The sequence below is a fragment of the Camelus dromedarius genome, chromosome 8, assembly GCF_036321535.1.
Source record: "Camelus dromedarius isolate mCamDro1 chromosome 8, mCamDro1.pat, whole genome shotgun sequence".
NCBI lineage: Eukaryota > Metazoa > Chordata > Mammalia > Artiodactyla > Camelidae > Camelus > Camelus dromedarius.
Window position 1 is genome coordinate 35,834,606 of NC_087443.1, and position 13,566 is coordinate 35,848,171.

The 13,566-nt window shown below is 33.5% G+C and overlaps 2 protein-coding genes across 9 annotated transcripts in view; one reads left to right on the plus strand and one right to left on the minus strand.

Moving 5' to 3' along the window:
- The window catches only part of CTNNA3 (catenin alpha 3), a 1,350,697-nt gene that overhangs the window by 495,577 nt on the left and 841,554 nt on the right, over positions 1-13,566 (plus strand). The window lies entirely within an intron of this gene.
- The window catches only part of LRRTM3 (leucine rich repeat transmembrane neuronal 3), a 165,772-nt gene that overhangs the window by 84,920 nt on the left and 67,286 nt on the right, over positions 1-13,566 (minus strand). The window lies entirely within an intron of this gene.

Here is a 13,566-nt window from a genome sequence, read left to right on the forward strand (position 1 = left end):
GCTTAGCATATAGAAATATGTCAAACCCTGTTAAGTGCTGGACATGCAAAAATGGATAAGCTCTAATCCTTTCCTTCAAGGAGTTCTCAGAATTTGGGGGTATGGCAAACACTTGTTGGGCTGAATCAGTGGCTCTTCCTAACTCTCTTGTCTCTTGCATTTCTTTACTATAGTGCTCAAAAATTCTTAGCACCTACTGAGATGTGAGCAGAAATTTGCTGGAGGTGATAGTGGTGGTAGGTGCAGTAGGGATAGTTCTGCTTTCCTATTAAAAGAGGTAAGTTGGGGCTAATTCTCCCCTTCCTCTTCTTGCCTGCAGCATAGATCGAAAATGCCTGCAGGGCAGCAGCCATCTTGGGACTCTGAGGTAATAAGCCAAAAGTAATTGGAGAGATACTAGGCTTCACCTCATTTAGTCAGCAATCCAAACCAGATGCCACTGTGTCCTGACTATATTTTCTTTGCAAGACATTTTTTGTTGTTGTTTTGAAACATTGCTAGGTTTTCTGTTATTGTATTCAAAGACAAACGAAACTAATATGAGAGGAGACATACTCTCCTACTATTACAAGACAACATACAGTTGCTATAACCAGAATGATAACTTTTCTAAAGAACATTTATAGATGATATATGTAGTCTTCTGCTGGAGTATGTATGTGTGCAACTGTTTATTTTCCTTTTAATCCCTTAGTACTTATCAGAATTATTAAATAATTCCCTAAAAGCAAGGGTCACAATCTTACAAGGTATACAAAGTTCCCTGACTTAGAGGGAAGAGACATATGGTAATAGAAGGCTGTGGGAACACATTTAAATCCTTGCAGCTTCTGAGAGAGGTAGCTGAAGAAGAGTCTATATTGAAATGACAGGGCTCTTGTTTAGCTCCAAGTTGCAGAGCCAGACGATACCAGAGATGAAAAGGAGTGAGGCAGGAAGAAAAGGCAGTCAATGAAAACCATAACATAGAAAGTCTGTGATGTAACAGGATTTGTTTTTAGACACGTCCACCAGATGGAGAGGTGTGATCTGGGGAAAGGAAATCAGAGATTTGATGACAGAGAATTGAAGTAAAAAAATGTAACAGGAGGCTGTAGTCTGCTCCATCCTGCCCTGAGCCACCTGGGACAGAAATCATCCCTTTGCCCAGTATATCCTGCCTTTTAGTCACTCAGTTAGCCCTCTAGTCCTCTGGGTTATCAGATGGACTGTACTGCAGTGCTTCTGTTTATGTAACTCTTATTTTACTTAATAATGGCCCCAAAGCACAAGAGTAATGATGCTGGCAATTTGGATATACCAAGGAGAAGCTGTGAAGTGCTTCCTTTAAGTGAAAAGGTGAAAGTTTTTGACTTAATAAAGGAAGAAAAAAAAAATCAAAAATCATATGCAGAGGTTGCTAAGACCTATGGTAACAATGAATCTTCTATTCGTGGTGAAATTATGAAGAAGAAAAAAAATATGTGCTGGTTTTGCTGTTGCAGCTCAGACTGTAAAAGTGACAGCTTTTACATAGTGTATGATAAGTACTTAGTTAAGATGAAAAAGACATTAAATTTGTACAATAAGATATTTTGAGAAATAGTGATCACATTCACATAACTTCTATTATAGCTTATTGTTATATTGTTCTAGTTTATGACTTATTGTTGTTAATCTCTTTCTGTGCCTAATTTATGGATTAAACTTTATCATAGGTATGTATAGGAAAAACATACATAGGGTTTGGTACTATCCATGGTCTCAGGCGTTCATTAAGGATCTTGGGACATATCCCCCATGAATAACAGGGAACTTCTGTATTTGGAAAATCTCTGTACTTCCCTCTCAATTTTGCTGTGAACCTAAAACTTCACCAAAAGTCTAAATTTTAAAAAATGCCTACAAAATTATCATGTGAGTAAAAATTGTAAAGAAAAGGAAAAAAAAAAACCCAAAAATCATAATGTAGGCAAAGCCTTGAAAAGTGCTGATTATGCCTCTGGGTTTTGTCCCTCATGTTGCTCTTTTGAATCCTGAGACCATCATTTATGTCCATGTTTGGGCTAGCCTACTGGAGGATGAGAGACTTTGTGGATCAGAGGTGTGCTGCCCTAGCTGAGGCCCCTTAGAACAGCCAGCCTGCAATAGCCAGACATATGAGTGAGGCTGTTCTAGACTATCAACCCCCAGCAAAGCTACCAATGACCTCCAACACCTGCCTAGCTTGCAAGATGAGAAGAAATGCTTAGCTGACCCACAGAATTATAAGCAAATAAATTACTGTTGTTTTAAGTATAACAACAGACAAAAACTGAGTAATCAATCCCTTCACCTTGTCAACACAAAACAAAAACTACAGTAAAAGTCAGCCTACCAAGAGATGAATCATGACAGAAGATTCAGGAATTGAAGGATCCCAGCTAAAAATATGAATCTTCAATTTAGAACTAAGAGTTAAAAATTGAGGGCATTGTGGCTTTGAATAAGACAGAAACAATATAAACTTTAACAATGAAAATAATAATGTAACAAAAAAAAATTCAGCTTTGTAGAAGGACAATAGGAAAAAAACATTAGTATGTTCACTTCCTTACATTTTGTAGCAAGCAATGGCTCCAACTTTTAAATTTGTTAAGTCTTTTTAAAAAATAATCAGTGATATTTTATTATTCAACATATTTCTTCAGGTAAAGAAACATTTATCTCAATTTCAGGAAAGCTATTTCATTTGAAGTTACATTTAATATAGTGCATATATTTAATATAGTAGAGGATAATATATGTCCATTTTAATAAAATCGTTCTTTGCTACGTACCTTGACCTGCTGAACTTTATTTCTACATACCCTCCTATATATATATTTGAATAAAAATATCAAGTGGTGATTATTTTGAGGTGAATGGGTTTTATATTCTTTCTACTTTTCTGAATTACTTAAACAAATTTTAAGTAAAGATATTTTTTAAAAGCAACTTAATACTTTTATAAATATATCCAAATACTTAGTAAAATCTTTCTACCATACCTATTTGTAATAAATTAAGAATTTTGAAGTGGTGGGAAATCTCTGGTGTTCACTGAAAGCTAAGACATTTTACAGGAAAGTCTTGACAGTTGTTCCAATGAAAGGTCTTTGCTTTATTTTTCTCTTTCTTTGAATATCATTTTAGGATTTTGATTGTAGATTTGACCTAACTAAAGTCTCAATGGCAATTAAATTGCATAAAGTGTGAAGATTCTGCTTGTGAAATATCTTATTTCATGTTTTTAATAATTTAGCAAATACATCTGATACTTCTAAATGAAAAACAATTTCATAAGAAAGGTGTTTTAAAAGGGCACTTTTATGTTAAAAGAGGCAGCTTGAAGCTAATACTAAATTGGCCAAAGAGAAGAAATAATCAAGAAACTACTTTAAATTTAGCTACTATAACTAATTTACCCAAATAATGGGAGAGGGAAAAGATTCAGTTTATCAATTCCTTCAAAATATATGCTGAGGAACATCCTACTTTCACTTCAATGTGCTGATACTAAAGGGGAATTGACACCTAAGAATTTTAAGGCAAAATCTGGTTTAGGAGTCCCACAAGCATATTTGACAGCATCCTTGAGCTTACGGTGAAGAACCAATAACAATAAATGATTTTTAAGACATTAATTTTGAAGAAATACACAGAACAAATATATCAAGCAGAATTTGAACACTTAAAGGTGTTTAAAAATATGTCACTGTTTAAATTTTAAAATCTTATACTGATTGTTATGCTGATGGCATTATAATTCTTTAATATATTAATTTAAACTTTTAATATGTAATTTGTAAACTTTACAATATATCATTCTGAATCTTGTAAGTCAGATAATTTAGACTTCTACCTTAGTGGGTAAAGAGTGAAATTATGAGAGAATAGAAGGTATCTAGGGGAATTTGCTCCAGAAAAAGGTAACTAAGCTTGCAGAAACACAATTGAGTAAATTGCAGACCACGTGAACATAAATAAAATCCTTCTTCCCAAGATGTAGAGGAGTATACACAGCACATTAGGTTACAAAAATAAGTTCCAATTTCTACCTTTAGCAAATGTGAGTAAGACATAAGAAGTATAATTTAGAAAAACAAGACTCTAAGCATACCCGTACCTATAAAGCAATGCAATAAAATACCAATCAGTGTAGAACAAACTGAATAAATACAGTTAAGTGAAGTGTTTACAGAGGAGAAAGCACATCTTTGAAGTCAGAAGTTAAGTTCAAATCCTGGTTCTGCCACTTCCTGCCTATGTGACCTTGTGGCTTCATTTCTGTGTACCCCAATTTCCCTGTATAAGTTAAATATAAGTTAAATAAGTTAAATATATATATTTTAGGATGGTTGCACAATTGTAGGTAAATTACCTGGCACTATATTGTTCAACAGATAGAAGCTAATTATTGTAGTAATGGAGTAATGAAAGTTGTTGAATAATTTAGAAATAAATGATCAACAAAAATGATGGAGTAAAGCAAACAAATGAACAAAAGCATTACTTTTGCTTTTACATGGTATATTTACAGACTGACTACATTTAGGGAACACACTATGACTTTCTTGTGATCCATCATATGTATTCTTCCAATCCCCCCACCACTTCCCTTATTCATTCCTTCCTTCAACAATAACACTTGGTAGCCACTAGGTATAGAAAATTCTCTCCCACATGGAACCTGTGTCCCATGGGATAAGAAATATAATGAACAGATAAAGAAAGAAAGAAGTAAGTTCAAATTGAAAATGCAATGAAAGAAATGAAATAGGGGCTGAAAGGGAGAATATCTGGTTGAAGGGAGTGATAGAATAGAGAGGTCTTTTTAGATCAAACAACTTTTCTCCAATTATGCCACTTCTGCATTGATTAAGATATTGCTAAAGACATGTGAAAACTAGTAAGGGGAAGAGTTTTGATACTGTGTCATCGTTTTGCATTGAACACAGTCATTATCTGGCTTTGGGAATCATCTTCTAAAATAGAATGAAAAGGCAAACAGTGAAATGTCAAGAAATCACCTTTAATATACTATTCAGGAAAAAAAATTCGCATTTCTCTCCACTAGAAAGAAAAACCAGTACAAATAAAAAAAGGACATTATTGAGTTTGTAGGAAAAATACTAAAACCATATTTGTGCACAATTTTCTGTTTTTATGATTATTTTTATAAAACTACGTGAGGCTTCAGCTAGCAAATAGTAACAAATGTGAGGTTCCTAATTTTGTCTGTTCCTTTGGGGTAATGGCCTAACAACAGAATCTGTTCCAAAAATATGGCATTTTAGTAGAGATATTTCCCCTTGGGCTTAAGATACAAAGTTATTTCCCCCTTGGCTTTGTAAGACTGAAAACAATTGTATTGATATTTAAGCAAGAATCAAAAACGAGGAACTGCAGAGTATCCCAGAACCAGAAAATATTTTATAAAGATGAGGTTGCAAATAATTGACGTGATGTAAGCTTAAAAGACATTCATCAGTGAGAATATTAGTCTTTCAAAAGCATTATTTTGTTACCCTAAGGATTTCAACCACCTACCAATGCTGTCAATGACTTACTGTAGGGTTAGTGCCACAGTCCTCTATTAGAGTGGATCCAGGTTGCAGGCAGTAATGCTGGTTTCCACCAAAAAAAATGGCTACAAATATTTTGTGTTTCAAAAATTCTGTGATCAGTATTTCTGATGGCATAAGTATATAGATTTAGATAAAAAGCTAATAGAGATAAACTGTCAGACACCCTGCAGAGGGCTGTCCTGACTGTGCTACCATTCTAACAGGGAAGCAAGATGTGTCAGAAATATCCTGGCAAAACATATTTTGACATAGTTTCCAACTTCAATTTAAAGACTCCTGAGCTCTCTCACCTTTTCTCATCCTCATCATCACCATTTTGTCTTTTGATTCACATGAATATAAATAGATGACTTGTGTATTTTTTTCTGTTTGTTTCAAGATGGAAAGAAATCTTGTAAATGGTGGGTTGTAGAGATAGCAGATTCAAATTGCTAGTTTTCTAAAAAGGGTAAGTAGACTTTCAAAGCAAAAGTCTTCCTCTGAAATCTTTTTGTAGAAATCAAAATTCAGGGTTTCCTCTCAGTTCAATGACCCAGACAATCAAGTGTTGATCATTAGTAAAACAAATGGTTGAGACACAGTCATGGCTTCACAGCCAGATCTTGGCAGGTGGCTTTTTTTGTCTTCTTTTTTTGGCATCAAAAAGCAGAGGACTAAATCCACTTCTGTTAGTCATTTGAGAAAAATGGTTTAATTAAATGTGTCTACAAATATTATCTTCACTCTATATATGTAATTGTTGCCTCAGAATTTTAGCTCTTTGAGCATAAAAATTCTAAAACCAATAAAGTACTCACTCGTGCAATAACAGATACATGCAGGGTGTAATCTCACAACTTTAGTGCCTGAAATTTCCATTTTATTCTGCACTTTGGCAGATGCATTGCCAAAGTATGGTATGTTATAGTCAACCATCCTTAGATAGAGATCTATCATAAAAAATTAACCTCTCAATTTGTATTAATTTTTTCAGTTAACTAGCCAGCATCTAACTAATCTCTAAGAGGCTAGAACTTCAGCAGTTACATTCTATATGAGGGCACCTAAGTGCCTAATATTTGCCATCAGTTATGTTAATAGAGTTCACTTGAAAAAAATGATATAAATAGACTCCACAGTTAAATAAATTTTGGATTTGCATGGGTTAAATATAGATAAAAATATTTCTTTACTACAGGACTTCTAAGAGCCTTTGATATGCTAATAGATTTAGGGAATCTCAGTTTTGAGAATATAGTACACAAAGCTTCCCAAAAGTATTGGATCTTGGAACCTCTCCACACTCTCTGATATTTTGGTAACTATCTCTCAAGATTGGTGTTCTCTGGCACATTCTTTGGGACATCCTGGAATAGGGCTTGAGGATTTCATACAGCATTCGAGGTTCTTTTTATGCCAGGAATAGCTGAAAATTACTCAGCATGAGGGTCAAAGAAGACACCAAAGAAAGGAAGAGAATGGCAAAAATGGACAGGAAAGCATGAACATTTTGTTTATTTCTCAGTTGTATCTCAGATTAGTCATAGGCACGGGCATTGTGGCTCAATAATTGGGGCAGCATGTTTCTACAAGCATCTCAGTGTGAAATGAAGTCACTGTGGCAGGATGCACAGAGTGTTTGAATGGAAAGGGATATTGTACTTATGGTATCATTGTTTAAGTATTGCAGCCAAAAGACTGATTCATATTAGTGGCCTTTGGACAGAATCTTGGCATTATAAACAGTATCATAATTACCAGGCAAACAATTCTGCATCTGATGGTTGTGTTTTATTCAGTAGCCCCAAGTCTCATTAAGGGTATATTTTAGGTAAAAGAACCTTGAGCCTTGTTTATAGAATGATAATTATGTTGTTTTTGTCCTCAATTTTTGTTCCTATTCTACTTAGTTTATTTTAAAAATTGTTTTATTTATATAAAGATATCTGTAACAAAATACATGCTAAATGTTTATACATTTTACCCAGTGGCTATATATGAAACATGATCACTGACTGGAATTTTAAAAATATTACCATAGTAACATGTTAGCCTGTTTTTTTGGTTTTTTTTTTTTGTTTTTTTTTTGTTTTTTTTTTTTTTGAAACAAGTTGTACAAACGAGTAGGTTTCCTGAAATAAATGGCCCAGTACTGAGCTGGCCTTCAGAGCCATTAAACACAGCACTGAGATAATTTACCTTTGTCCGTTTTATCAAAGGCATAGTGTTAGACCATCATACATAAAAACTTTTAAAAAGCTTTTTTTTCTGCTTCTTAACCATACAAATTGAAATAACTCTTTTATCTATGACTTGAATTTAGATTCATCCATATAAAAAGCATTAATTTTCCTATCATTAAATTATTTCAGCTAAGTATTAAAAACATTTCTCACTTTTACAAAAACCTTTTTATCAATGTAGAATGTAAACAGTTATCTTAGATAACTTGTACTTCTCTGAGAGTTAGTAGTTATTTGAAGTTATTTGTCTACTGGGGCCTTTTGGCAAAGGCTTAGGAAGTTTGATATATAATTAGAATGTTACAAGTAAGAAAGACTTATTTATTGTTTATAAAGCTACCTATTCAACCATTTTAAAGAGAATGTGAGGAAAATTCAAAAAGGAAGAAGTAACTGACTCCATTTCAAGCTGTGAGAGAGCTTAGAGATCATCTAATATAACCTTCTCATTTTTTTTTAAGATGAAAAAACTGAGTTCCTGAGAGATGACATAGCTTGAGTATGGTCACCACTAGATAGTGACCAGTTTGGAAGCTAGGTCTTCAGATGCCAAGACTAACACCCATTTCTGCACCCTCTACTTCCTCAATTTTCATTTCCCAGCCACAGAAAAGCCCCAGTTGACAGAGTAATGTCCGGTTATAGAAAATGTAGCTACAAGAATGAGCAAGTTTCCTAAGATTCTCAGTGATGCTGACAAGGATAAAGGGAAAGAAAAGGAAGAGATATAGCCAATAGACATTGGTGGATGTCTTTTTTTTTTTTTTTTTTTTTTTTTTTGCATCCTTGTTTTTCACATGCTTAAAAATAAATAAGTGTAACTTTTTATGTCCTGGATGTGTTCCTGACGGGCTGTATGTCAATCACATTTTTGTAAATCGAATTATAAATACAAATTAGATCCACTATCTAGAGGAGTCCTGTGGTAACCTCCTCTATAAAATGACTGATTCTTTTTGAATATTAAACACTAAATTTATCTGTTTGTCATGGCAGATAGCTATTATATACTAGTGCACTTTTTCTTTTAATGAGAAAGTACCACTTCAAGTTGGTGAAAAAGTCTAGATTCCTCTCCAGTTTTCCTATGTCTGTTTGTTGCTCTCAGCCCCATTTTCCCACCCTCCTATCCTACCAAATCTATTCCCAATCCCTACTGCATCTTCTTTTGGAAAAAAATTTTAATATACTTAAATGCATTTTTATTTAAAAATTTTTCAGCTTTATTGAGTTATAATTGACAAAACTGTGTATACCTAAAGTATACAATGTAATTCTAACTCCCAACTTTTGAGTTTAGATAAATTTCCATGCGCTCCTAGCATTCTTGTAGTGAATGCATAGCCCAGTGTTCATGATTTCACTATTAAGCCATTAATTGACTTAATTTATATTTTCTTACACTATTCCTCCCTACCTCCTCTGCGCAATTTCTTATTTTATTTTTTTTAATTCAACAGAAGAGTTTGTAAGCTGCTGTGTCAGCCCTTGGTCACTTTCCAGCCTGGGTGCATGAGTAATTGACTTGGCTAGACAGACCAAAATTAAATTCTCAGATTGCCTTAGCTTTAACAAAATTGCACTGGCATTCTTTTCTACCCTTCATTATGCATTCCCCATAGAATTTTATTGTAACTGTCAGACATTGTGGTGGGTGGGGGGTATATTCATACTAATTGACTTTACAGCAAGATTGCTTCTATTGAATCCACACATCTAATTCAATTTAGTTCGTTGGAAAGAGGCCTGAAATATAGGAGGCAGCAGATTTGATTTGTATTTCTTGGATAAATTATATAATTTACCAGATTCTTTATATATATACGGGTTGAATTAGGTGATCTTTAACATTCCTTTCTAGCTCTTCATAATTCTGTGATTACTGAACTGGGCTTAAACTCAGTTAAGTGGAAGATTTTGTGTAAGTGGGTATTTTCTCTCCTAAAACTAACTGGGTAGTAGTCAACATCATCTCGCTGAGAGAGTCAGCTTTATTTTCTCTGCAATTAGTCTTCCTGTGCCAATTCTCTCACAACTCTCCTCAATCAGCTGCCTTGTCTATTCCTTCAGTAAGAGTATGATAAGCCCTTTCCTACTTCAATCCCTTACCAGTTATTTATGTGAGAGTGTTTTTGTAAATCTGTTCCAAATGGTTTATTACTGTAGCACTTAGTAATTTATCTAATTCATGTAAATGTTTCTCTTAAGATCATATACCAATCTTAGAAGCTGTCCTTCAAAAAGCAGCCATAGTCATCTGTATATATTTCTATAATAGAGTCTTCCAGGGTTGTTAGAAATGTGCAAAGAATGCTATCATGATAGTTTTCCACGTATATTAAAGCTTCAGTAGTTTTAATTGTGAAAAACTGCTATCTCACAAATTGAACTGTTAGTAAGATAAATGAATGCTTTGTATTAAAGCTGACAGAGTAGTGACTGATAAAATCTAATCACTGATTTAAAGTCACTGATTTAAAATGCCTTTTAATTACCATTTCTGAGTAGGTTTCTATTACTAGAGAAAGAAAAAATTCAAGAAAATTAAACCAGTAGTACTATTCAAATTTGAAAAACTAATGGTCAAGTCATCTCTTTGTCAGTGATATGAAATTCAGCTGAGCTAAAGTAATAAAATATAGTGAAATGCCAATATCTTTTTCATGAAGACTTATGAAGTATATGGTTTTCATTCCCAATCTCAGTTAAGGCCCATTTCACCCTAAACTAACCCAGATCCAGTTTTTATTTTTCCAGGAACACCATTTATAGGTTGGCATTTAACAGGATTTATTTTATGACCTAAAAGGATGCTATCTGATCACTCTTAGTTCAGATAAGAGAGTGATTGAAGCTAGGTGAATGGATTTTATTGCCTAATCACATTCTGCTCCATACTAGGCTGTACCACCCCACTTTTCTGTGAATTTAGTATAAATTGATGATATTAATTTAATTACTGCCCGTCTATCCAGATACCCCAATTATAGCTAATTTTTCAGAAGTCCTAAGAAGTTTTCTCTTGGAAATGTTAGTCAAAAGGCTAGTGATAAGTTCAGTTTCTACTGTATAGTTAGCAATGCCATTGTTTCATTAATAAATCTACATTGTAGTTCAGTTACAAATCTTTCAAATGAGAAATTTGAAGGCATAAAATAATACTGATATTCTTGGTAGAATCAAACTTCTGATTTTTAAAAATTTCTATGCAAACCATAACTTGAATGAGATAAATTAGAAGTAGGAGAAATACCTTCTATTCTCAAATCCTAGACTTTTCTGAATTTCTACAGTGTTCCAGTTTTATAAAGTTCTGCCCCACATTCCTATTTCTCATAAATAAAATCTTAAAAATTCTATTTCTACCTTAATTGTCTTATTTGCACAAAAAAGTTCTGTGTGACAGGGAGTTTTTGGTACTAGTTGAGACTCGCTTTCTGGTACACGTTCAGGTTTCAAGTTCATGATACACTTGAACAGAATGTGTGTTCTTTAATTGTTGAGTGCAGAGTTCTGCATATGTCCATAGCATTAAACTTTTTAATTGAGCTGTCTAAATATAAAATTTGTTGGTTCTTTTTATTTCCTGATCTATCAGTTACAAGGAGGACTGTACTGAAATCTTTCACTATTATTGATCTTTGATAACTGCTCTTTCTAATCCTTTCCAATTTTACTTTGTATCTTTGATATGATTTATTATTTATACATGAATTTGGAATTACCGTATTTATCACCTGAATCATTTTTTTTTGTTTTGCAGAAACTTCTTTATTCCAGTGTCTTTGTATGCGTCCTACTTTCTTTTGTTTATTATCTTTTTCCACTTTTTTTTACTTTCAACTTTTATGTCTTATTGTATATTTTAGTTGTGTGGCTTGTGAAAAAAAGCATAGGAATCCAATTTACAATACTCAATTTGTCCTTTAACTGACAAATCTATTTCCTTTTTGTTTATTCTGGTTATTGATGTATTTTGATTTATTTTACTATTTCATTTTGTGCTATTTGTGCTACTCTTTCTATGCTTTTAAAAATATTTTTCTCCCTTTTATTTTCAATTTTTAAACTTTAAAATTTTCTTTCTCTTGAAACTAGTGCTGAAGCAAGGGTGTGTACAAAGTACTCAGACAACATAGAGTAGGGAAGCACTTATCCTGCCCATAGTAAGAGAACTGCAGCATGAGAGTATGTGGGAAGGTGATGAAACATAAATCTGGTGAGATACTTACAGGCCACATTGCTATGGCAGGAATGTTCAGGAATCTGGCTTGCACCCTGTGGGCTATTGTCAGTGGTAAAAGATTTATGTCAGAGAATGGCATTATTCATCTTATTGTTGAAATGTGATTGTTATAGAAGAATGAACTGGGATGGGGGCAATGAAGCTGAGGCTAGATATCATGGAGGCTGATTGGAATATCACTGCAATAATCCAAGTGATGAATGATGAAGCCGTAGTTGTGAACTTGAGGAGAAACGATAGATTTACAGTTTTTTCAGGACAAAGAATCAATAGATTCTAATGATCAATTATGGGTGTGGGGTTGTAATGGAATGATGACTGCAGGTTTCTGGCTGGGGTGATTTAATACGTGGTCAAGCCACTAACTAAGAAGCAGATAGGATATAACAGCAAATTTGAGGACTGCCCCTGCTGGAGGCACACACATGTGATGGCATGAGGCATAAGATTATTTTAAGAGGTATTCATATAGCAAACTCATCTAGGAGAGGATGCCCAAAATAGAGATGGCTTCCTAATAAAGAGGGAAGAACATCCAGAACCCCAAATTTTGTGAAAACAATATATAGGAAATGTGCTTAATTTATAAATAAACATTAAGAGATATATTTATTTAAATGGCAAGCATCTAAAGGTTTTACAGGAGCATTATGAGCAAATAAGAATTTGGTTTAAAATATTCTACATATGCTACAGAAGATTTTATTTTATTAGTTGCTGAGGGAGCACATCATGTTTAAAGTGCTGGTTTTAAAATCAAATCTAATTGAAAATTTTTAATAATGGTAAGTCAATTTTTAACAAACAAGAAAATATTTATGGTTATTTAACAATAAATAAGTACTTCCTGCTTGGATTGTATCAGTTATATTCATTTTATATGACCCCAGCCTATGAATGGCATAGAGTAAGTTACCCTTGTGATCAGAACCATGGAAAATTAGACCCCTGAAATGCTGAAAGAAGACAAAGGGTCTTTTTGCCAAATACTAGTACATTCAGCAAGGATGAAGAGGCTGTTTGATATGCAAATCATTTTCAATACTTTTTCTTTTCACCACATCTAAATGTTTTGGGAAATTGTGACTTTGTTAATATTAATAACAACAGGTCTGTAACTCCTCTGCTGGCAGGTAGCTACATGACTGGTTTATTCTTTGTCTTTTGTATTTAGTCCAGAATAAAACATCTTAATTTAATGTCACAAGCCGGTAGCACTCAACAAAAGTGAATCATAGACTTTCAACTGGTGGATTGTTGCTGAATGTTTACAGGTATTAGCTAAAAGGAATTGTTTAGAATTACTGTGTTAAATAAAATCATGGTATGATAAAATGTTCAAATGCTACTTTAGACAGCATTTTTCAACCCTTTGAAAAAATTTTCTTCCAATGAATAGAGCAAGCAGGAAATCTGCATAGGCTCTAATTAACTCAGATAAATGCATTAAGTGCTTAATACAAACAAGCATTATTAAATTAGCTTATCTTTAAGAGTATTATCATGAATG